At 41.6% G+C, this 24483-nt stretch overlaps 2 protein-coding genes across 2 annotated transcripts in view; both read left to right on the forward strand.

The window, feature by feature from the left end:
- The window catches only part of LOC111190422 (NACHT, LRR and PYD domains-containing protein 12-like), a 47369-nt gene that overhangs the window by 951 nt on the left and 21935 nt on the right, over window positions 1-24483 (forward strand). The gene's annotated exons all lie outside the window — the stretch shown is intronic.
- Window positions 20285-24483, forward strand: part of LOC111188581 (NLR family CARD domain-containing protein 3-like) — a 66660-nt gene continuing 62461 nt past the window's right edge. Inside the window, exon 1 of the mRNA XM_049468823.1 lies at window positions 20285-23438. The gene's annotated coding sequence lies outside the window, so the exon portion shown is untranslated. The remainder of the gene's footprint in view (window positions 23439-24483) is intronic.

Genomic DNA, 24483 nt, shown 5'->3' on the forward strand with positions numbered 1-24483 from the left:
AAAGATGCAAAGAATATAAACCCTTAAATTAAATTAGATTAATATGCATTATTAACCTCAATCATGCTCCAGTTGTTACGCCCTCGCTATGTTTTCTGGTGTCTTCCCCGTTTCCTAGTGTGTTTCTCTTGTACTTTTCCATTACGTGTGTCTAATTTGTAACTCCGCCCCTTCCCAGGTGTTCTGTGTTTCATGTTTAGTATAAATAGTACTTGTTAATCTATGTTTGCGGTCGGTCTTTGCACCTTCCCCTGTTGTTTTGTCTCGCCACGTTAGCTATTGTTTATTCACGGTTTCGTCACGCTCTGCTTGTTTCTTGTTTATTTCTAGTTCTCTTTATTTCTTGTATATTTCCTAGTCACGTTATTTCCTTGTTTTGTATATATTCCTGTATTTATCCCTGTATATATATCCCTAGCCCTGTTTTGTACTTGTCTGTTTAGTTTAGCTCTTTGTTTGTTTTCCCTGTTTGTTTATGTACATATATTTATTCGTTTTTCCCTTGTTTGTTTATTTGTTTATTTGTTATTTATTAAAAGTCATGTCTTACCCGTTTAAACGTCCGCCTCCCGTCTCATCACGCGTTACAGAAAGACCGACCGCCATGGACGTTTATGCGGGAAACCCTTGGGTTGGATCCGGGCTGGCCATCCGTCATGCCCCCTTTGGGACCTCGGCGCAGGAAAACCCGAGGCCTCGAGGCCGGAGAAGGCCTCGGGCTAGGCGTTCTAAGAGGTCCCAAAAATCGGAGGATTTTCTTGGGGGGGGGCTAACGGTTGGGGCCATCGGCCTCGCTCCGAACCGCGAGGTAGGCAAGGCGGGCAGAAACGCGGACTGTGAGGACTATTTCTGGGATTACGTGGACCTCCTCGCAGCCGCGTCCAGTTCGGAGGACGAGTTCTACCCTCCGACGAGAGCCCGCTTGCCGCCGCTTGCGGAGGCTATCCTCCACCCGCCTCCCAGGGCGCGCTCCACCTCGTCGGCTCCGCAGCTAGCTTCTGAGGCTAACCAGCTAGCTCCTCCGGCGGCTGCAGCTCGAGGCTTCTCCACGGCTACGCGGCTAACGCAGTTAGCATCTCCAGCGGCTGCAGCTCCAGGCATTCCCACGGCTACGCGGCTAACGCAGTTAGCATCTCCTGATTCCACGGGTCAAGTTTCTCTGGCTGCTTCGGTGCTCGCATCTTCTACGGCTGCAGACCCAGCTTCCACGGCGACCGCCGAGCAGCGCTTCCAGTCACCCGTAGCGGCAGCAGATCTTCGCTCCGGGGTTCCCATGACAACGGCGCTACACTGTACTGCCACTGCCACCCCGGAACCTGAATACGCTGCGGTGAAATTAGGTCAAGTCTCCGTGCAGTCTTCAGCAGCCCGAGTCGTCACACAGACATCTACAGCCCAAGGGTCCAAGTCAGTTCATGTGAGTGTTCCTGTGTCAGCGGTGCCCGCCACCGCCAATGTTCCTGTGCCAGCGGTGCCCACCGCCTATGTTCCTGTGCCAGCGGTGCCCACCGCCAATGTTCCTGTGCCAGCGGTGCCCACCGCCAATGTTCCTGTGCCAGCGGTGCCCACCGCCAATGTTCCTGTGCCAGCGGTGCCCACCGCCAATGTTCCTGTGCCAGCGGTGCCCACCGCCAATGTTCCTGTGCCAGCGGTGCCCACCGCCCATGCTACGATGCCAGCGGTGCCCACCGCTCCTGCTACGATGCCAGCGGTGCCCACCGCCTATGTTCCTGTACCAGCGGTGCCCACCGTCCATGCTACGATATCAGCGGTGCCAGACACCGTCCATGTTCCTGTGCCAGCGGTGCCCACCGCCCATGTGCCGATGCCAGCGGTGCCCACCGTCCATGTTCCTGTGCCAGCGGTGTCCACTGCCCATGTGCCAAAGCCAGCAGTGCCCACCGTCCATGTTCCTGTGCCAGCGGTGTCCACTGCCCATGTGCCGAAGCCAGCAGTGCCCACCGTCCATGACCCTGTGCCAGCGGTGCCTACCGCTCCAGCGCCGACCACGCCGCCAGCCCCAGCTGCTCAAGTCACCGCGCCGTCAGCTCCTGCTGCCCGAGATGCCGCACCGCCAGTGTCTACTGCCCGAGTCGCCGCACCGCCAGCTCCTGCTGCCCGAGTCGCCGTGCCGCCAGCTCCTGCTGCCCGAGTCGCCGCACCGCCAGCTCCTGCTGCCCGAGTCGCCGCACCGCCAGCTCCTGCTGCCAGAGACGCCGCACCGCCACCAGCTCCTGCTGCCCGAGTCGCCGCGCCTCCAGCTTCTGCTGCCCAAGCCGTCGCGTCGCCAGCGAGGCCCGTCACCACACCCATGCCAGTCCCGGCGCCCAGGACTAAGTTTTGCCCCAAGCCTCGTGTGCCCAGGTCTGCCCCAAGGCCCCCGGACCCCAGCCCAAGAACTTTGCCCAGGCTGGCTCCACGAACTACCCCTATGACTTTAGCCAGTCCTGGGCATCCCCAGGTCTTTCTGGTCCCCATGTCGCTCCCCGTTATGGTTCCTGTGTCGGTCTATGTTCCTGTTCCTGTCTTGTCTGGTTTCTGTGTACCTGTTCCTGTCACCGTCTTCGTGTCTGTTCCTGTCAATGTTTTGGTTCCCGTTCCCATGTCTAGTCCTGTCCAGTCACCTGTCATGTCTCACGTCCAGTCATCGTCCCCTGTCCAGTTCCCCGTCCAGTCTCGTGTCTCGCCCAATGTCCAGTCTCCAGTCACGTCCCCGGTTCAGTCTCCTTTCTTTGTCCAGTCTCCTGTCCAGTCTTCAGTTCAGTCTCCAGTTCTGCCCCATGTTAAGTCTCAGGTCTCGTCTCTTGTGTTTCCCGGCCTCTCCCCGCCGCCGGCCCCCGGGGTTCGTTTTTACGCGCCTCGGGAGCTGCGCGTTTAGGGAGGGGCTTCTGTTACGCCCTCGCTATGTTTTCTGGTGTCTTCCCCGTTTCCTAGTGTGTTTCTCTTGTACTTTTCCATTACGTGTGTCTAATTTGTAACTCCGCCCCTTCCCAGGTGTTCTGTGTTTCATGTTTAGTATAAATAGTACTTGTTAATCTATGTTTGCGGTCGGTCTTTGCACCTTCCCCTGTTGTTTTGTCTCGCCACGTTAGCTATTGTTTATTCACGGTTTCGTCACGCTCTGCTTGTTTCTTGTTTATTTCTAGTTCTCTTTATTTCTTGTATATTTCCTAGTCACGTTATTTCCTTGTTTTGTATATATTCCTGTATTTATCCCTGTATATATATCCCTAGCCCTGTTTTGTACTTGTCTGTTTAGTTTAGCTCTTTGTTTGTTTTCCCTGTTTGTTTATGTACATATATTTATTCGTTTTTCCCTTGTTTGTTTATTTGTTTATTTGTTATTTATTAAAAGTCATGTCTTACCCGTTTAAACGTCCGCCTCCCGTCTCATCACGCGTTACACCAGTCTCCATCAGCAGCCGGAGTCTGAGAGAGAGAGAGAGCACAGTATGTCATGCTGTTTCTCCATCAGCAGCCGGAATCTGAGAGAGAGAACAGTAGTTTATGCTGCTTCTCCATCAACAGCTCTCATCACTCTCATTGTGGCATTTGTTAGCCGACTGTGATGCTGCATTATCACATGTATCGGAGGAGGCGTGCTCTGGCCTTTACCCTCCTAGTGATAGGGGGAGTCACAATGAGTGGGTGGGGTAATTGGCCTTTCAGAGATAAAATTATATATAAATTATTAAAGAATAATGTTCATTAACAAAAAATAAAATGAACATTTTACAGAACAGAACCTGTGTATTTAGACTGTTTTATTTAGTTTATTGTATTTAGTTAATAATAATGAATAGTGCTCAGTTCAGTGTTTTTGTGATTGATTATCTGATGTTGTTTCTTATTCTGTACTGCTGTGCTCTCTCTCAGGTGGAGCAGGTGGAGGACAGGTAATGAGTGAGAGTTCAGCAGCCTCTTCTACTAAACTGACTGCAGGTAACCTCATGACACGATCACTGCTATTCTGTGTTAATACATGAACATTACCAATGACCATGAAATATTACCAATAAACACCATGGCCTTCCTAATATACTGTAAGTCTGTAGTGATATGCACTTTTTCTTTGCATTTGGGGTGTAATGCAATTTGTGTGTTATACTGTTATATGCAGAAAATTAGCCACATTTGTGCTATGATTTTATATTTTATTGTAGTAAACCTTAGTCTTAGCTTGTCTTGAAAGATATTAAGAGCTACAAAATATGTATTTACATTATAAAATTAATGTTTGGGCAACAACATAAGTGCTTCCAACTTTTTTTAGGTGGGTGTGGCATAAGAGTTTTATTTTCTTCTTCTCTAGATGTTATTTAGCAAACTCAAACATTGGGTCTTGTGACAAGGTTTCCTTTTCATGATTCTTTTATTATGTTTATGTAAGCTATTCTGCACAGTGTCACTGGCAGACTCACGGGAGGAGGTGGCCAAAACAGGTTCACATTACACAACTTGTAGTCTTCTAATTAAAAATCACAATTGTTTAAGGCCACAAGCTCATGTATCCTTTAACCAGGATGAACCTGCAAATAGTCTCTCTGCTATCTGAAGATTTGTGTCTGCAATCTACAGAAACAAATATGGCCTAAAATTTAACTTCACTGCAATTTAATTTCATTCATTTAGAAAGCTGTTTAGAGGGGCCCATGTTAGCAAAATTTTAAGGCTTAGAGAATAAATTCAGCAAAGAGTGATTTACATGCCTGATTTATTATTAAGTCTATTTTAAAGGGGCATGTGTGTTATTTACACTTTCTGCAAAGCGCCTAGGGTATAAAAGGGTTTGACGTCAAGTGTGTGGTGACTGATGAAAGTGAAGGATAAATACTCTTGAATCTGTTCATCTCAAAGATTAGAAATATAAAACAAAATACCAATATTAATATTGTATATTATAATACAGAACACAGAGTTACAGAACTATAAGCAGTAGAGGAGTCAAGGAAAGTGAGCTAGGCATATGAGTCATTGCAGGCATACCCACTCTACTTTTTTTTCTATAAACAAATTACAGATCAGTTTAAAACTGCTTTTGTTCCTCCACTAGAAATATAGATAGAATATTTTTTACAGGTAAAATGCAATATGTGTTTAAATAGCGGTCCAATGGTTAAACATACATTTCTTTTCTCAGCTCAAGTCATTTAGCTGTGTTTTATTGTATAAACAGTACATGTACATATGTGACTTAATGATTTAATTTATTTGATTTAATGATACTATAGGTTATTGTACTTAACACAGGCACACAGAAATTCAATGATGTTACACAGAAAGTGAAATATTTTCATCAATGTCAAAGAGCCACTATATTTAATTTTTTTCCTTGCATCAGATAAAATTCAATTCAAACTAAAAGAGGAATTAAAGAAGACATTTGCAAACCTGTATGAAGGGACGTTACAGGAAGGCGAATATGCTCCTCTCAAAGACATTTTTACTGAACTCTATGTGATTAAAGGATGCACAGGAGGAGTAAACGCTCAGCATGAAGTGAGACAGATGGAAGGATTTTATCCAAAACCAGGAGAAATATCAGTCCACTTCAGTGAAATTTTTAAAGTGCAGTCTGGAGAAAATAAGTCTGGTACAAAAGTTCTTACACTGGGAATTGCTGGCGTAGGTAAAACAGTCTCTGTTCATAAGTTTATTCTGGACTGGGCTGAGGAAAGGCACAACCAGGATTTAGATTTCATTCTCTTTCTTCCCTTTCGGGAGCTGAACTTGATTAAGGACAATCCCCTCAGCCTTCCAGATCTTTTACACTATTTTCACCCTGAACTCAGCAGAGGAGATATAATGGAGATTTTACACAGGAAGTACACTGTGGCTTTGATTCTAGATGGACTGGACGAGAGCAAGATTCAACTAAACTTCAATCAAAAGAAAGTATCAAATGCACAAGAGAAGATCTCTCTGAATAAACTGCTAACAGGCATCATTAAAGGAGAGTTGCTTCCCTCTGCTGTTATCTGGATAACTTCTCGACCAGCAGCAGCCAATCAGATCCCACGTAAATACTTCCTGATCATTACAGAAATTCGTGGATTCAATGATTCACAGAAGGAAGAGTACTTTAGAAGGAGAATCCAAAACCAGGATGAAGCCAGCAGAATCATTTCACATATTAAAACAGCAAGAAGTCTTCATATCTTGTGTCACATTCCAGTCTTCTGCCGGATCTCAGTCTCTGTTCTTCAGGAAATTATGAAGAAAGACAAAGAGATGAAAAATGCTCCCACAACTCTTACAGAAATGTACATTCGTTTCCTGATCTTTCACACAAGACAGAAGAGTGAGAAATATTATGTAGAACAGAACATGGATGGTGCAGTTCCATCATGCAAGAGAGAGAAACTTGGAGTAGAGAATGTACTGAAACTGGCAAAGTTAGCCTTTCTTCAGCTACAAAAAGAACAGCTCATATTCTATGAGGAAGATCTGAAAGAGTGTGATATTGAGGTAGAAGAAGCTGTAGTGTACTGTGGAGTCTGTACACAGATCTTTAAAAAGGATGAGAAGTTCTACAGCTTTGTACATTTGAGTTTTCAGGAGTTCCTTGCTGCTGTGTTTGTTTTCCTCACATTCAGTGATGAAGGTAATCTACTCCTCAGGAACTGGTGGGAGAAAATGAAATGGATGTATAAACACACACTGGATGATCTTCTGAAGACAGCTGTGGAGAAAGCCATGAAGAGTAAAAATGGACACCTGGATCTTTTCCTCCGCTTCCTCTTTGGCCTCACTCTGGAGTCCAATCAGAGGCTCCTCAAGAGTCTACAGCCAGAAATGGAGATAAAAAAAGAGGATCTGAAGGGCACTGTAGACTACATTAAGAGAAAGATCAAATTGAAGAAATCTTCTGAAAAGACCATAAATCTCTTCCACTGTCTAAGTGAACTGAAAGACACCTCACTCACAGGAGAAATCCAGAACTTCCTGAACTCAGGAACACTCTCAATACAGGAACTCTCATCCACACAGTGGTCAGCTCTGGTCTTTGTGCTGATGATGTCAGAGGAAACTCAAGAGAAGTTTGAACTAAAGAAATACAGAGCATCAGAAGAAGGACTGAGGAGATTACTGCCTGTGGTGAAAAACACACAGCGAGCTCTGTAAGTACTATTTTTCTTAGTGATACTTTTTATATAGTAACAAATAACAATTCTATAACAATAATAATAATAATAATAATAATAATAATAATAATAATAAAATATATCTAATGATTATAATGATACATTTAAAAGATTCCAGAAATAACTAAACAAAACAATCTTAAATCACTAAACTGCACAAAGGTTGATATACAAAGTGTAATAGAAATGTAATATTATTAACAGGTCTTACTAAATATTAATGCTATACTAGAGGATATATAACATGTTTTAGCTTTTGATCCTTATACATACTCTGAGCCTGTAATTATACTGATATTCTTTAAACTAATAAAAATTGATTGTGTTAGGTACAGGTAAATGCCCTTTACCCTGTAGGTTTAGCAATTACTTGATTTTAGAATTTCTGAAAGCTAATTATAATATTAAATGTGAAGGTTGGATCGCTGCAGTCTGAGTAAAAATGTCTGTGAAACACTGGCATCAGAACTCATCTCGGATTCAGCACTGCTAGAACTGGACCTCAGTAACAATGATCTGCAGGATTCAGGAGTGGAGCTGCTCTCTGCTGGACTGAAGAGTTCACACTGTAAACTGCAGATTCTCAGGTCAGTCTTATGGAATTCCATATCTGAGAACTGAATTATATGATTGCATATTAAATTAAACCCTTTGTTTCTGCTGGTCAAGCTGCCATATTTTGGATGGGATAAAATGTTGGGTAAAATGTTCACTTGTTTGCTAAATGTCAGTGTTATAAAAATTTAGTAAAATGAGAAACACCTTGATTATCATTATTTCTGAAAGAGATATAACTTAGATCAAAAATAAACTGCTAAAATAAACCTGCTAACATTAGCTTCTCTAGAATGACAGCATGGTTTGAAACTACCAGTCTAGAGCAATTAAATTGTAATTTATGTGAGGGTTAGTAATGGGATATAACAAACTTGTGGCCAATGTTACTGTAACTGTCAGAATGACATGTTAATTAAGATATTTATGTTAATTTATCATTATAAATTCATTGTTGTTTTTATTTCACATGGTTGTTAAATAGGGCTAAAAACAATATGAACAGGTCTAAAAATGAAGGTAAAATGTGTTTATAAATATACATCTCTAAAATAATATTTGGTTAAAAAAAGAGTACTTGGTTCAGTGCTGCTTTACTGTGGAGCATAATGAGTCACTTGACGTGACTTAGTTAGGCGGGTAACTGGAGAATTGTGGGTCAGAACTAAATTTGGTGGCAGAGAGAGACGAATAAGCAGAGGGAGAACAACCACCGTAGCTAACAGGAGGTCTAAAGGCGCACACGGTAAATGTTTATATCTGTTTAATATTGTTCGATAATGTTTTTAATATGCCTTTTTGTAATTAATCTCGTGTTCTGAGTTGTACACAGTATTGTTGTGCTAGCTAGCATATGCTGAACGAACACTTGGTTTTGTCGAAGTTTTCACAGTGTTCGATGAAGAAAGAGAGAGAAATAAATCTTCGAAAGACATCAGTATGACTCGTGGCCATTATTCTATTAGACCGGTGTAGCTACAGTTACCTCCCTAAAACTAAAGCATGTATTGGTACTGTGTCACAACAGACCCGACAGACCAGGTTTTAAAATTCAAGTGCAGGTTTTAAGTGTACAGAAGCTCAGACTTGCAGCAAACATAAACAGGAATACATACAAGACCTTACAAAGAGTCTCACACATGCTTTTTCTTATAAATGCTCAAGGACAAAGACAAAACGGCCACCTAATGCAGAACCAAACATTCAAAACTCTGGTGAGAGTGACCTCTGGTGGTGGGGAGGAGAGTCCCCAGGCCCATATGTAACAAACTGCTGGTCTGGTCATGCTGGTCTGTAGCTGCTGCTACTGTCTGACTCTGCAATGGATGATGTTGACATGTTGACATAAAAGTGGGCTAATTTAAGAGATTGAGATCCTCTAATGTGCAGGGGGAGGTGGGCATGCTTGCCCCTTTTGAAGTCCACAATCATCTCCTTCGTCTTCTTTACCTTGATGCAGAGGTTGTTCTCTCTGCTCCAGGTGTTCCACCTCTGTCCACCTGCCTGTAGCTGGACACATCTCTGTTCCTGATGCATCAGACCACTGCCGTGTCATCCACAAACTTCACAATATGACATCCTGGATAGATAGGTGAGCAGTCATATGTGAGCAGTGTGAACAGAAGGGGGCTCAACACATAGCCCTGACGGTGGGGGAGGAGATGTTGAGAATCCTCACAGACTGCGGCCTGTTGGTCAGGAACTCTAGGACCCAGGAGCACAGGGAAGAGCTCAGTCCAAGTAAGGAGAGTTTGTTTATCAGTGTCTGAGGAATCATGGCATTGAAAGCAGAAAGAGCATACAGATATTGGAATCCTTCTGCTCCAGGTGGGTGAGGGCAGTGTGGACTACGGAGTAAATAGCATCCTCTGTGGATTGATTCTTCCTGTATGTGTACTGGTGTGGATCCACAGTGACATTGATGGTAGCTTTGATGTGGGTCTGTGGGTCTTTAAAAGCACTTTGTGACTATTGGAGTGAGGGCTACTGGCTGGTAGTCATTCAGACCTGTCACTGCGGAGCTCTTGGAAACTGGGATGATGGTGGCATTGTAGATGTCTGCCAGGACGTCCGAGAGCTGGTCGGTGCAGTCTCTTAGCACCTGTCCGGGGATGTTGTCCAGGCCAGCAGCTTTCCGGGGTTTGATTCTCCTCGGTGTCCTCCTTACTTCTGCTGGTGTCATGCAGAGGGGCTCCTCTCCTGGTGAAGGTGTGAGTCTGGTGCTGGGGGGGGATGTCAGGATTCTCAAAGTGAGCATAGAACTTGCTGAGAGCCTCAGGCAGGGATGATTAAAATGTTGAACTGATATTCCAATAAGAACAGTTACAAATAATTACAGTCATATTTCTTCTAAATAGACAACAATTCAAGATTAGTAAATAAATAAAAAAATGTAAACAAACATCCACACAAAGAACATATCAGATCACCAAGCATTAATATGATCATTGCTTTTAGTTCAAATTTTATTTAATATCACATTTTTGTCTGAAGCTTGTTTGATTTATTTAATAAATTGACATTTCCTGCATTAGTCCTGATTATTGTGGATTTTCCTGCTTGTTTTTTTCTGTGGACTGTGTGTTTCTGCATTTATATGTTTTAAAGCTAAACACAGTGGTTGTGATGCTTGGAATGGACATCTCGTAAAGATTTATTTAGTTTTTGCTTTTCTGTCATACTTAAATTTTTCACATTATCAAACAAACTTTAATATCAGACATATAACCTCAGTAAATATTAAAAAACACTGTCACACCCGGCGCTAAAACTGTGCCTTTCTCACCCACACTCAGCTCTACCTGTGACTTCCAGTCACTTGACTACATTACCCAGAACGCACCAGCCCATGAATCTCATGATCATGTGACCTTCAGGAAGTTATTCTCCTGAGTACTAGCACCTGGGGAGCCTAGTACAAAAGACTGCCTTAAACTCAGCTTCAGTACTGAACATTGTTTTGGTTCGTCCAGCAACAAGTTTCTCTTTGCCTTTGTTTGTTGCCTTGTGTATTGTGTACCGTTTTTCTGGATACCCCAACTCTGTTTATTGTGACCCTCCTCCGTTTTCTCCTTTTGGCTCATGTTCTCTGGTATTGACCCTGCTTGTCCTGACTACTTTCTGTATTACTGCTTTTTTTATTAAAGCTTCGCTTTACATCCACGCTTGTCTGCCACTTTTCTGCCACTTTTTGAATAAGTTCATTTATTAACAGAAAAAGCTATGCAGATTAGTCTAGCCCTTTGTGAAAAAGTATTTATTCCCCCATAAATTAACTGTAACTAATTACATTTTTTTAAAATCTGAGCTCAATTTCACCACTAACTGCAACCAGGTCTGTAGAGTCAAGAAATCCCTTAAACAGATCCTGTCTGACAATATGAAACAGACAAAAGATCTCAAAATGCAACACATTGTGCCCTGAAGACATTTCTGAAGAAATTAAAATCGGATACGAAAAAAAAGTAATTTACTATCTATAATTTATAAATTGATTATTAATAATATAAAACTAATTTTCCCTAATTTTGTAGACTAGATTCATGTAATCTTGGAGAAAAGACATGTGAAAGTCTGGGATCAGTTTTGAAGCTGGAAAACTTCTCCATAAAAGAACTAGACCTCAGTAACAATGACCTGCAGGATTCAGGAGTGGAGCTGCTCTCTGCTGGACTGAAGAGTTCACACTGTAAACTGCAGATTCTCAGGTTAGTTGGTTCATTTTAAAATGATAAATGTTTAGAAATATTCATTGCTTTATCAAGATATTTAGGGCTAGACTGCAGACAAGTCTAGCCCTTTGTGAAAAAGTTTTTATCCCCCAATAAATTAACTGTAATTAATTACATTTTTTAGAAAGCTAAGCTTAAGTTCACTACTAACCACAACCAGGCCTGTAGAGTCAAGAAATCCCTTAAACAGATCCTGTCTGAGAGTGAGAAGCAGACAAAAGATCTTAAAATGCAACACATTGTGCCCTGAAGAAATGTCTGAAGAAATAAAAAAAAACAGATTGATTATTATAAAAAAGTCATTGATTATCTATCAGTCAGGAAAAGTTTACAAAGTAATTTCTAAAGCTTTAGCTAACTAGTAGTGTTCATAAAACACTATATTAATCATTATCAAAAATTCAAAAAAGTTCAAAAAAGGGAAGGACTGGTCATCTGTTTAAGATGGGGAATCCAGGACTCCTAGAAGTGAGACAAAAACAAACAAATGTGAGACATGGTGGTGAAGGGGAAAACAAAAGAGAGAAAGAGCACAATTTGTGAGAGCTTAAGTACTCTTGCTAATTGCTTTCAAGTGCCACCAATTAAAACCCACACCGTGCTAACTGCCCTTGGTCCAACCTCCAGGACGAATCAGTTCATGCTCAGACTAGGTGGGTCATCAAAGTAGTTTAGCTAGTTTATGATTATTGTTTTGCTTTGTACTAACAATATTTTTGTTGGAAGGTTTTTGTTGGAAGTTTTGCTGTATTTTATACTTTTAGATTGTTGGATGTTCTAATAAACCTCAAATAAATTATTAATAATATAAGACTCATTTTCAGCCATTTATTATTGTTACATTATCATAAATGCTATGGGTTCACTTTATAATTAAAAACAACTTTCATTATGCCTATTCTTAAGTAAAATCTGCTGTGCTTTCCTCTTTTTGTAGACTTGCTTCATGTAATCTTGGAGAAAAGACATGTGAAAGTCTGGGATTAGTTTTGAAGCTGGAAAACTTCTCCATAAAAGAACTAGACCTCAGTAACAATGACCTGCAGGATTCAGGAGTGGAGCTGCTCTCTGCTGGACTGAGGAGTTCACACTGTAAACTGCAGATTCTCAGGTCAGTTGGTTCATTTTAAAATGATAAATGTTTAGAAATATTCATTGCTTTATCAAGATATTTATCTATAAAAACACCAGGACTGTATTGAAAAATGTACATAATCTACATTGTTGGCTATTAATATGGTTTGATTCAGATTTTTTGTCAACACATATTTAATGTGTGCTGTAACGATTACATGGATTGTTGTCGGGAATCTCGGTGGAGGGTTTATCCTTCCTGGCTGCATCCCAATTCAGTAGTCGAGGAAGTGGTAGTTTATTGGACCCTGACGACATGAGTTTGATTCTGCGCGATGAGCAGTGTGTTTATTTGTTGATATTTTCCTTACTTCTTGGGTTTACCTGTTTTAAAATGAACTGCCCCCTTCCCCCACCCCACTCGCCATTTAATGGCTTGGAAAACATCGCCACCACCACACGCCTTCCCCCCCACTCGCTTGTGGCCCGCCACGTAATGACTTGCAAAATAACTGACTGGTGGCCAAACTTAACTGCCAGCACCTGGTTTATGGGTTTACAGAGCTGGCATGTCTGTCATAGCACTGATTACTACAACAGGTTTCTGAGTCAGGGTCAGTGTTAAAACAGCTGCAGATGGATCCAATCTCTAAACAGACAATAAAACAGCTCCAACTAAGCTTCATTCTGAAGGAGAAAAAAACATCTGGTTTGCCCCTCAGTCCATTAGCAGCACCCTGAACCCCCACATATTACACAGAGAGATATTTTCATATTACTACATTAAACTACTCACAATTTACACTGCTGACATCCTCATTCATGATAATTAAAATAAATGCTCAGATTATTCATGTTTATATAGAATATTACATATGTATATATTTTAGAATCTTCTAATCATATGCATTTTAATTTGTTGGTCAATATAGGTTCAACAGACTATCAAAATGTCCTAGTTTTGATTCATAGTTTTGATGCCTTCAGTGAGAATCTACAATGTAAATAGTCATGAAAATGAAGAAAACGCACTGAATAACTTTTGGCCTGTACTTCCTAAATGAATCATCTAAACAGACATGCAATATGTACTAAGGTTAATGCCTAATTATGTAGTACTCAATAGCCATTTAATAACCAGCAGCTGCATTTATAAGACAAGTAAGGGTTTCCTGTGGCAATTTAATGTATTTAAACTGAAGATTTTTTTTTATTTTTAGGAGACTGTCCTTAGAGAAAACTTTGCTTTTTACATTGATTACAATATTATAATTCACAATCAACATTGAAACAATTTCAGAATAAAGGGCAAGAGGAACTCTAACCAAATTATTACAATGTGCCAGTACTCCGTCAATAACACTTTTAGTTCCAAAGTTTAAGATGTGCATACTGGTATGGTGTGGGTTTCATGACATGATAATCTGTGTTCTGAGAGAGTAGAGTATATGAGACATTTAATACATTTTAACGTGTGATTTATCAATGGAAATGTAACAATTACTTTTTTATTTTAATTATTTTTGAGGTACTCTTTACATTGTGATGCAATTTTTTCTTAGAAATTCAGCTATTATAGTCTTAATCATGTTACTCATAGTCTGCCACTGTCACTCTTTCTCTCTCTGTTAATAACTTACTCTAATTGTCTTTCTCTCTAGATTATCTGGGTGTATGATCACAGAAAAAGGCTGTTCTTCTCTGGCTTCAGCTCAGAGTTCAAACCCCTCCCACCTTAAAGAGCTGGATCTGACCTACAACCACCCAGGAGAGGCAGGAGAGAAGCTGCTTTCTGCCAGACTGGAGGATCCACACTGCTCACTGGAGACACTCAGGTATGAACAAATAGTCAGATTTGTTCAGAGTGTGCATGAGAGAGAAAGAAGATCCAGCTACCGATGTTGGGTAGAGTGAGGGTCAGTTAAAGATAAAGGAAGAGTGATCAACTGTTTGAATGTTAGAATGAGCTACATTTTCTCAGTTAATATTTTAGTAATAATAAAGATGAACACAGTACTGATATAGAATATTTTGTCATTATCTGGGAGTATGTCCAGCAGCAGATTGCCACCAGAAATAATAAATGACCACAAGGTTTCCCCAATAATGCTGACAATTTGTTTATCTGCAGCAGACAGGCTTGAGGATAGAGGATCTCCTATCTGAGAAAGTGCCTTGCAATGTCTGCTGATACATTCGAGTTTCACGTCAAACCATTTCCTCTTGATCCTCGACTGTTTTAGTAAAAGAGGACACTGCATTTACAGCACGTGTCAGTTACTGCCAAAACCTTTTCTTTTCCGAGATAGAAACGGTACTGTAAAAACTGTAAAATCTGAGTGGATTAATTCAATAATGCTTCAATTTTCTAATCAATTTTCATTTTCTTTTGCAATTCTGCAACATTTTAAGGGCTTTATTCTTTTATTTCTCAGTCTATGTGCTCCCTTATATTGGTTAATTTAATGAGGAATTTACTAACAGTTTTTACTAAAAGATTTTAATAAGGTTTCAGGAATGAGGCTCAATGACAGAGCCAGGCAGGGATGAGACAATCACAGATCTGTTTAAGAGGCTTTATTAAAAAGGGAAAATCCAACAATGTGATCAACAATAGACTGGGTGAGAACCAAAAGTTACAAACTAAAGGCAATACACATACCAGAGAGGCTTAGACAGTTCAGTTCTAAACACAGCAGGACATTATCAAAGCTCAAGGCTAACTCATAAAAGATTAAACAAAAAAGGATAATGCTGAAACACTTTGTAGGTGACTGACAGAACCAAATCAAATACTTACTGCATAGTCCAGAGACAGGAGATCAGTGGTAGACATCTGGTAGGAGCACCTATACCATTTCAGAGGTTCTCAAACGCACAAGAAAATGAAGACTCTTATTGCAGTTTTTAAGTGTTAAATCGCTTTCCCCTGTTATTCTCCTCCATGCTGAGATAGCTTGGTGTTCAGAGTGGTAAAAGCTAAGTGGTGTATAAACACCTACAGTTTATTATTGAAGAACCAACCCTTGACTCTCTATCAGAACCATGAGCTGCCATTATGAAGCAGTTCATAACTGTTAATATCATCTCAAAAGATACTGCATTCAGGAATGTGTCATTGCACAAGAATCCTGCATGCCTGTTTCTCACCTTCCCAAACAAGTTCTTTACTCCCAAAAGAAGAGAATTAAGGAAAACATAAAATCACTTTTAAAAGTGTCACAAAGAACTTAAAACCTTGGAAGAAACATTGCAAGACAGTGTGATCTGGAGAAACCTTGTCCGGAGGGGTGCTGCACTGTATAGCACTGATCTCTACCAGGATGCACACGATAAGTACAGACTCAGAAATGAAAGAGCAACATCCAAACCCAAGATCAAACCCAAATCCACCTCTACTACATTCCCTTTTCCATACTGCACAGAATCAACCTCTACGTCCATCTGAAGACCCACAAGAACCAAGAAGGACTGTCATAATTCACCCTGAGTCACTGCAAAGGATGAAGATGGACGTAGAGGTTGATTGATTGATCCAGACTCTAGGGGGCTTGAGGGAGAATAACAGGGTCTCTGTTTAGAACAAGTGAAGAATCGATCTATCTTGGTCAGTGTTGAACAGTGTTACACTAAACCTCCACTGATTTTCTATAAAAAATATCTGTGTGGATGGAGATGAAGGCAGGATCGATTCTTCACTTGTTCTAAACAGAGACCCTATTATTCTCCCTCATGCCCCCTAGAGTCTGGAAATAAAATAACCATGTATCCAAATATAAACCCAGAGAAACCCTGCATTTCACTCTCACACCCTGCTGATCTGTGTGTGTGTGTGTGTGTGTTTAGAATGAAACATGGAGGTGAGATCAGAATCAAATTTGGATTAAAGAAATGTAAGTTTTCTCTATCTCTCTCACACACACACACACACACACACTACACTCATACACCCACACTACACTCACACACACACTCACACACACTACACTCATACACCCACACTACACTCACACACAGTACACACACTGTGTGTACTGTGTGTTATTTATGTGTGTAATGTGTGAGTAATGCGTGTAGTGTGTGTAATGTGTGTGTAATGTGTGTGTTCTTGTTTTCAGACGGCTGTGATTTCACGCTGGATCTAAACACAGTAAACCCTGGTCTCTCTCTGAGTGAGGAGAACAGGAGGGTGGAGTTTAGAGAGGAGCTGCAGTCGTATCCTGATCATCCAGAGAGATTTGATCGATGTCTGCAGGTTCTGAGTAGAGAGAGAGTAACTGGTGTTACTGGACGCTGTTACTGGGAGGCTGAGTGGAGCGGGGTACATGGAGCTGAAGTAGCTCTGAGTTATAAAACCATCAGCAGGAAAGGAGGAGGAGCAGACTGTGAGTTTGGAGAAAATTTAAACTCCTGGATGCTGATCTGCTCTAATAACAGTTACTCTGTTCAACACAACAATTACAGAACTGATCTCTCCACTCCTCCCTCCGACTGTAAGAGAGTAGGAGTGTATGTGGACTGTCCCTCCGGCACTCTGTCCTTCTACAGAGTCTCCTCTGATACACACTCACACACTCTCACACACTTACACACATTCTACACCACCTTTACTCAGCCTCTCTATGCAGGGATTAGAGTTTATGGTTCTGGCTCCTCAGTGACAGTGACAGTGTGTAAAGTAGAATAGCTCTGTGTGTAACAGACTGTGTGTGTGTCTGTGTCAATGTGTGTGTGTAGAGTGTGTGTGTATAAATATAAATATGTATATATTTTATATAGATGATTTTATTCTATTTACTTTTGTGCTCATTCACTGCTGGTATCAGTTATTATGTAATTATTGTTTTATATTATTGTAAATAGATTGATAATAATAAAGCTACTTTAAGGGCCCTATTGTATTGATCTATAGCACTAGTTAATTGGGCTTTGCGCAGCTGGATTTAGGGGCATGTCCTGTGTCTTTGGTATAGTAAGGGCGCGAAAAATACGCCTTGCAGAGCTCCAATGGTGCAAAGAGCGTGTTTTAATGTTTTACTTATTTATGGATGTGTTTTGGGCGTAACGTGAAATAAATCAGTGTGTCAGTATCCATCCCCTTTAAGACACAGCTGCGCGCTGACTATTGTTCATTCCTATTTTAAGAGTGCATAGGAAACTGCGCCGTTGTCATGGTGGGGTACAGAATACAGACACACGCACAACCAGTTAAGGATTTTATTAAAAACCCACAGGGTGTACAGATAGTCAACAGAAAAGAGTATATAACACCAGCAAAGAGATACCTGGAGGCAAAGACCATTACAGGATAGTGAGGCAGTCCAATGGTCATACAAGAGGCAGGCAGTTTCAGAGAAAATCCAAAAATAACAGAAATGATATACAGTCCAGGAGTGGTCATACACGAGGCAGGCAGTATCAGAGGTGATCCAAAAAACAGAAACGATACACAGTCCAGGTAATACACGAAAAATCCACAGAGAAGGCAAAAGCAAAAATCGAGGTCGGAAAACAAAAGGCAAGGTCACACGAGAAAACTATAACAGAGATAAACGCTTTGTAATGTGGGCGAAACCAGGCAATATGCGGCACCAGGGAACTCGTGAAGCATCCTAAAAAATACCCTGGGGTAATCAATACTCTGGGCTTCCTGGCGGAAGCAGGTAAGGTGTGACGTGCGTGGGTGTGTGCGTGATGTCAGCGTGTGGTGCATTCTGGGTATTGTAGTTATCTGACTGAGAACCTTAACTGGAGTTAAGTGTAAGAGGAAAGGAAGCATCTACAGCACCATACGTGACAGTCGTCACGCTGTGAAGATACACCAGCAGCTTATGTAAGGGAAAATTAATGTTATTTTATTCTTTATTTTGTTCATTGTTTATGTATAAACTGGGTTTGCAACACTGAATATTAATCAAGCAATCAACCATTATTTACACTGGAAGGGGACCCTCATTTACAATTTACAGTTTAAAAGGACTAAAAAATATTTTTACAAAATGAGAAATAAAAACTGACATTTACTATAGACAAATAAAATATATATGTAAAAAAAAAAATAGGGCATTTTAAAAAGATCATAAAAATTGATACATAAAAAAATAATCTTATGAAGAAAAAAATTATAGTAGCGATATTAAAATAAAATAAAAAAATTTATAATATGATATGAAATGATAAAATTTATATCAATAAACTAAGAAGCTATCCAAGATGGCGCCGAGCATGGCTGCCGTGTTGCAAGCTCCCACTTGAGTCTTTCTGCTCGCCGAAGCTGAAATACCTGATCTCCTGCTGGCTAAACACAATCCCATAATCACACAGGGTAGCCAGATGTGGCTACCCTGTGAGATTATGGGACTGTGTTTAGCGGTGGTGTACATACATCCGCATGTAGACTCGGAATTCGCACTCCGGAAACTACACGAGGCCATCAACAAGCAGCTGACCGCGCGCCCGGAGGCTGCACTTAATGTTGCAGGGGACTTTTACCGGACAAACTTTAAAACTTTTTGTCCAGCGCTATTTCAGCACATTATATGCTTTACGCGGAAAACCTGGACACTGGATCACTGCTACTCTAACATCCGGGATGCCTACAAAGCCCTCCGCCGACCCCCGTTCGGCAAATCAGATCACTCCTCCATCCTGAAAGTGGAAGCACACTTCAACACAGCCAACACCTGGAGCTTGTGGCAGGGTCTGAACACCATAACTGACAACAAGAGAAGCTCTCATACTCTGAGCAGCACCAGCTCTGAGCTGCCAGAGGAGCTAAACCGCTTCTACGCTTGTTTCGAGGTAGATCACGCTGCACTTCCAGAGTGTGCACGGCCCACCGCTGATCCCAACCCACCCTCCGTCTCCGAAGCTGATGTGCGCAGAGCCTTTCAGCAGGTAAATCCATGCAAGTCAGCTGGTCCGGACGGCATTCCCAGGAGAGTGCTTAAAGCCTGCTACAGAGAATTGGCAGGAGTCTACACAGACATTTATAATACATCACTCTCTCTCAGTTGTGCCAGTTTTTACTTTCTTTGTTAGTCCTTTACTTTGCTGGTGTGTGTAATTTTTAGTATCCCATGGATACGGATCGCCAAATTCTGCACAAGGGCTGCAGAAACTTTGTTTACTCGAGGGAAGAACATCTCATGCTGAGAACAAGGAGCCGCGCCGGCGTGATGCACCCCATTCCGGCAGAGCTAATGCGTCGCTTCAGGGGCTCCAAAGCTGGTGCTAAGCTAAAGGCTAAACAATGGGAGAACCGCTGGAGATACAAGCCTTGTATTCCGGCAGTGGTGATGGTCAACAAAATGGAGGAGCTTGCAGCATTAGTGAGGAACTAGAGGATCTACCAGGAGTGCAGTCTCTTCTGCTTCACTGAGACTTGGCTAACCGCTAAGATTCCTGACGCTAATGTAAACATCCCCGGATTCGTCACTGTGCGAGCGGACAGAGACAGCGAGAGTAGCGGCAAAACTAAGGGCGGTGGGCTCGCTATCCTCATTAACAACAGATGGTGTAATCCTGGGCATGTGACCGTTAAAGAGACTATCTGCTGCCATCCCCGGATTCGTCACTGTGCGAGCGGACAGAGACAGCGAGAGTAGCGGCAAAACTAAGGGCGGTGGGCTCGCTATCCTCATTAACAACAGATGGTGTAATCCTGGGCATGTGACCGTTAAAGAGACTATCTGCTGCCGGGATGTTGAACTGCTAATGGTGAGTTTAAGACCATATTACATCCCGCAGGAGTTCGTGCCCCCCCGAGCAGACGCAGAGGCTGCGTGTGACGTCAAACACGTGACCATCGCTAGGCTTCAGACAAAACACCCAGATGCTTTTGTCGCTCTGTCTGGCGACGTCAACCACATCACGCTGGACTCCACACTGACTTCTTTCACCCAGTATGTGGAAGGAAGTCGTCTCAGGAAGCAGAGGAGACCCTGAGGGACTGCTTTGCCTCCACAGTCTGGAGTGTGCTGCAGGACTCTCACAGCGAGGACATTGAGGGGGTAGCAGACTGCACAACTGACTATCTGAACTTTTTCATGGACATTGGGGTTCCTGTAAGAACTGTTTGCTGCTTTGCCAACAACAAGCCCTGGATTACAAGCGATGTAAAGAACAAAAAGAAGAGGGCCTTTAAAGACAAGAACCAGGAGAAGTTGAAAAACATCCAGTGTGAACTCAAGTCCTGCTTAAAGGAGACTAAGGAGATCTACAGGAAGAAGGTTGAGCAAAAGTTACAACTTAACAACATGAAGGAAGTATGGGATGGTATGAAGACAATCACAGGGTGCAAGCCAAAGAGTGATAGTGCAACAGCTGGTGGTGTGGAGAAAGCGAACGAACTCAATCTCTTCTATAACCGGTTTGATTGCTCTGTTTCATCATCACCTGCTTCTGTCTGCCCTGCCTTCACAGCAACCTCAGCCTCTGCCCCACCGGACACCTCCCTACCTCATCTGAGTACTGCTTAGGTCTCCCTCCACACAGACTGTAGTCAGTAGCACTGGAGCACCACAGAGGACTGTGCTCTCTCCCTTCCTCTTCAATCTCTTCACATCAGACTTCCAATACAACTCTGAGATGTGCCATCTGCAGAAATTCTCGAATGACACTGCCATCGTTGGGTGTGTCAAGGGTGGTCAGGAGGAGGAGTTCAGGAGACAGGTGGATGACTTTGTCGCTTGGTGCCGACTGAACCAACTGCACTTGAACACATCCAAGACCAAGGAGATGGAGGTGAACTTCCGTAGGTCTGAACTACTCTTGCAGCTGGTCTACATCTAGGGGGGTTGATGTGGAGACCTACAAGTACCTTGGTCTGCAGCTGGACGACAAACTGGACTGATCAACAAATACAGACCGCCTGTACAGGAAGGGACAGAGCCGGCTCTATTTCCTGAGGAGACTGCGGTCCTTTAACATCTGTAAGAAGCTTTTTTTTTTTTTTTGGTATGCTAGAGAGGCAACATGAAGGGGAGAAATGCATCACGGTTTGACAAACTGAGTCTGTGGTAGCCAGCATCCTCTTTTACGCTGTAGTGTGTTGGGGAGGCAGCATTAGCAAGAAGGACGCTGGACGACTGGACAGGCTGGTGAGGAAAGCTGGTTGTGTGCTGGGATTAGAGCTGGAGTCCTTAACACCACTGGCAGAGAGGAGAGCCCTCTCTGCCAGCGGCAAACTACTGTGAATGAGCTCCTCTGCCTGGTGATGGTGCTGTGCAGAGGGTGGTGGACAATGTTCACTTGTTCATGCATCTAATGTTTACGTATCTTTTGCACTGCTAAATTTAAATTATTATACAACTGTGTATTTGCACTTTCTGTATGGCTGACATCAGTTATCCTTACTTTATGCACATCCCCATCTATGGACATACTCTCAGTCTTGCTGATGCCTATAACACTATTTTTATAGTTCTACCCTATTTTGCACTAGTGGTTTATTCACTAGTTCATTCATCTACTGTTTACCTATCTTTTGCACTGCTAAATTTAAATTATTATATAACTGTGTATTTGCACTTTCTGTATGGCTGACATCAGTTATCCTTACTTTATGCACATCAACTGGTGCTTACTGTCTATTGTGTTCAACTGCACTACCTCCATACTCCGTTACTTATCTTTCTATCTAATGAAGCTCAAATGTCCTTGCATTTGTCCATGATGTGGTGCGAACCCAAGTGCACTTAAAGTAAACCTCCCGGTCTCAAAAGCAGCTTTTAAGCGACTATATGTACCAGACACGTGGAGAAAGTGCACCCGGGTCCGAAAAAAAGTGGTGCAGCATCTCGAGAATCTCCCGTTCCACCACATCCCAAAGCTGCTCTACTGGATTAAGATTTGGTGACTGTGGAGATCATTCCAGTACAGTGAATTGACTCATTGTAGTGTTCAAGAAACCAGCCTGAGATTATTGGTGCTTTATGACATGGAGCATTATCCTGCTGGAAGTAGCAGCAGAAGATGGGTGATACACCGTGGTCATAAAGGGATGGACATGGTCAGTAACAATACTTAGGCAGGCGTCGACACAATGCCCAATAGCAGCAGAAATCGAGACTCATCAGACCAGGTAACATTTTTCTAATCTTCTATTGTACAGTTTTTGTGATTCTGTGTGAATTGTAGCCTCAGTTTCCTGTTCTTATCTGTAGGAGCTGCACCAGGTGTGATCTTCTGCTGCTGTAGAAGAGATGCTCTTCTGCAGACCTCGGTTGTAACGAGTGGTTATTTGAGTTACTGTGGTCGTTCTATTAGCTGGAACCAGTCTGGCCATTCTCCACTGACCTCTGACCTCTGACAAGGCATTTGCTTCCAGAGACCTGAACTGCTGCTCAATGGATATTTTCCCTTTTTTAGATCATTTTCTGTAAACTCTAGAGATGGTTTTGCATGAAATTCCCAGTAGATCAGCAGTTTCTGAAATACTTAAAATAAAATACAACTTCTGGTGGTTTTGAGTTCCTCAAAACTCCAAAATCTATTGCAGTTAGTTTCCATGAAATTGAGTGTTTTACAGTGAAGTGGGGGTACAGATGATTTTTGTAGATCTGCTTCTGTAACTCTACTGTTATCTTCTATATGTACTCTGATCTAGTATCTGTTTCTAACAGATACAGAACTGAAATCATACTGCATCTGTGGGCTTCCTGTATGTAGCTGTGTCTGAGTTTGAGTTGTGAAACTGTTTCCTGTTGCGCAGATCTGTTTGCTGTCTTTACTCATCAGTTTTATAACGGAGCTGCACTGAAGTCTGGCTTTAAAAGCTTCCTCTACAGATCAGAAGAAGTTTTATATGGAAAGTTTATGATCAGAATGATCTAAAAGCTAAACTCTATCCTCTGTTCCAGATCTAAAAGTACAGGAGTTTAGAAGCTGAGGACTAAAAGCTCATGGACTGATACAGCTCTGCTCACAGCAGGTAAGATCATTTCATTTAATTACACTCTTTATTTTTACTGTTTCTCTCTGGATCCTACAGGATACATGAACAATGTCTTTTAATATGAACTTTCTAATCTTTCTTCTTATAACACTCCTCTGCTACAGTTTCAATATATACAGTAAATATTATCCTAAACTGGAGAATATTTATTTGTATTTACTGTCTGTTTGTTAGATTATTTTCCTTCATTGTTAACAAGCTCATTATTAATTTGATAAAACATGATTTTTTTTCTTTTTTTCTTTTCTTGTTTTACTTAATGTAGGTAGATGCATTTGATTTTTCCAGGATTCTTAGTTAAGTTATATTGTTAAAATGCTCAAAAGAAATAGTAAATCCTATCATTTGTAATTGTCTTCACTTGTGTTGGTGTATTTGTAGGAGTTTAAACAAGTTGTTTACTCTTCAGAACTCAAGTCTTACAACCGCAACAGATAAGATCCGTCAAAAATCCACTCCAATTCATTAGCCCCACCCACATTAATTCAGGATTTTTTAACATAATACATAATACAAAAAATATTATTTAAACTATATTAAAATTAACAAAGTTAAACCTCACAATTTGGTTTGGAAAAAAAAATATTTTTTCTGATTATCTTTTTTTCCTTTTATTATCATTATGACTGTTTTTTTTGTTTTTCTCTTGTTATTTGCTCTTTGTCTACCAATCCCCCACCTTCCTTCTCCCCCAATCCTGAACCACCATCCCCCATATTTAATACTGTATAAATAATAAAGTCCAATTAGTCCTCTTTTTTCAGTCAGTTTGGATAATTGTTTATCTGTAACATAAGAGCTTATTGGCCATGATTATGAGATTAGTATTTCAGAGGAGATCAGGTTGGGAGTTCCCAGTCCTCAGTTCTCTCACTTCTCCACTACCAGAACCTTCATCTGTGGATCAGTGCTGAGGGTTTCTATAGAGCTTTGTGGTTGAAGCTGTAGACTCTCTTTTGTGTGTGTTTTCCCAGAAATGATCATGTGACTAAAGAATCCTAAAAAAATATATAAGTGGAAG

This window comes from Astyanax mexicanus, chromosome 1 (genome assembly GCF_023375975.1).
Source record: "Astyanax mexicanus isolate ESR-SI-001 chromosome 1, AstMex3_surface, whole genome shotgun sequence".
NCBI classification, from domain to species: domain Eukaryota; kingdom Metazoa; phylum Chordata; class Actinopteri; order Characiformes; family Acestrorhamphidae; genus Astyanax; species Astyanax mexicanus.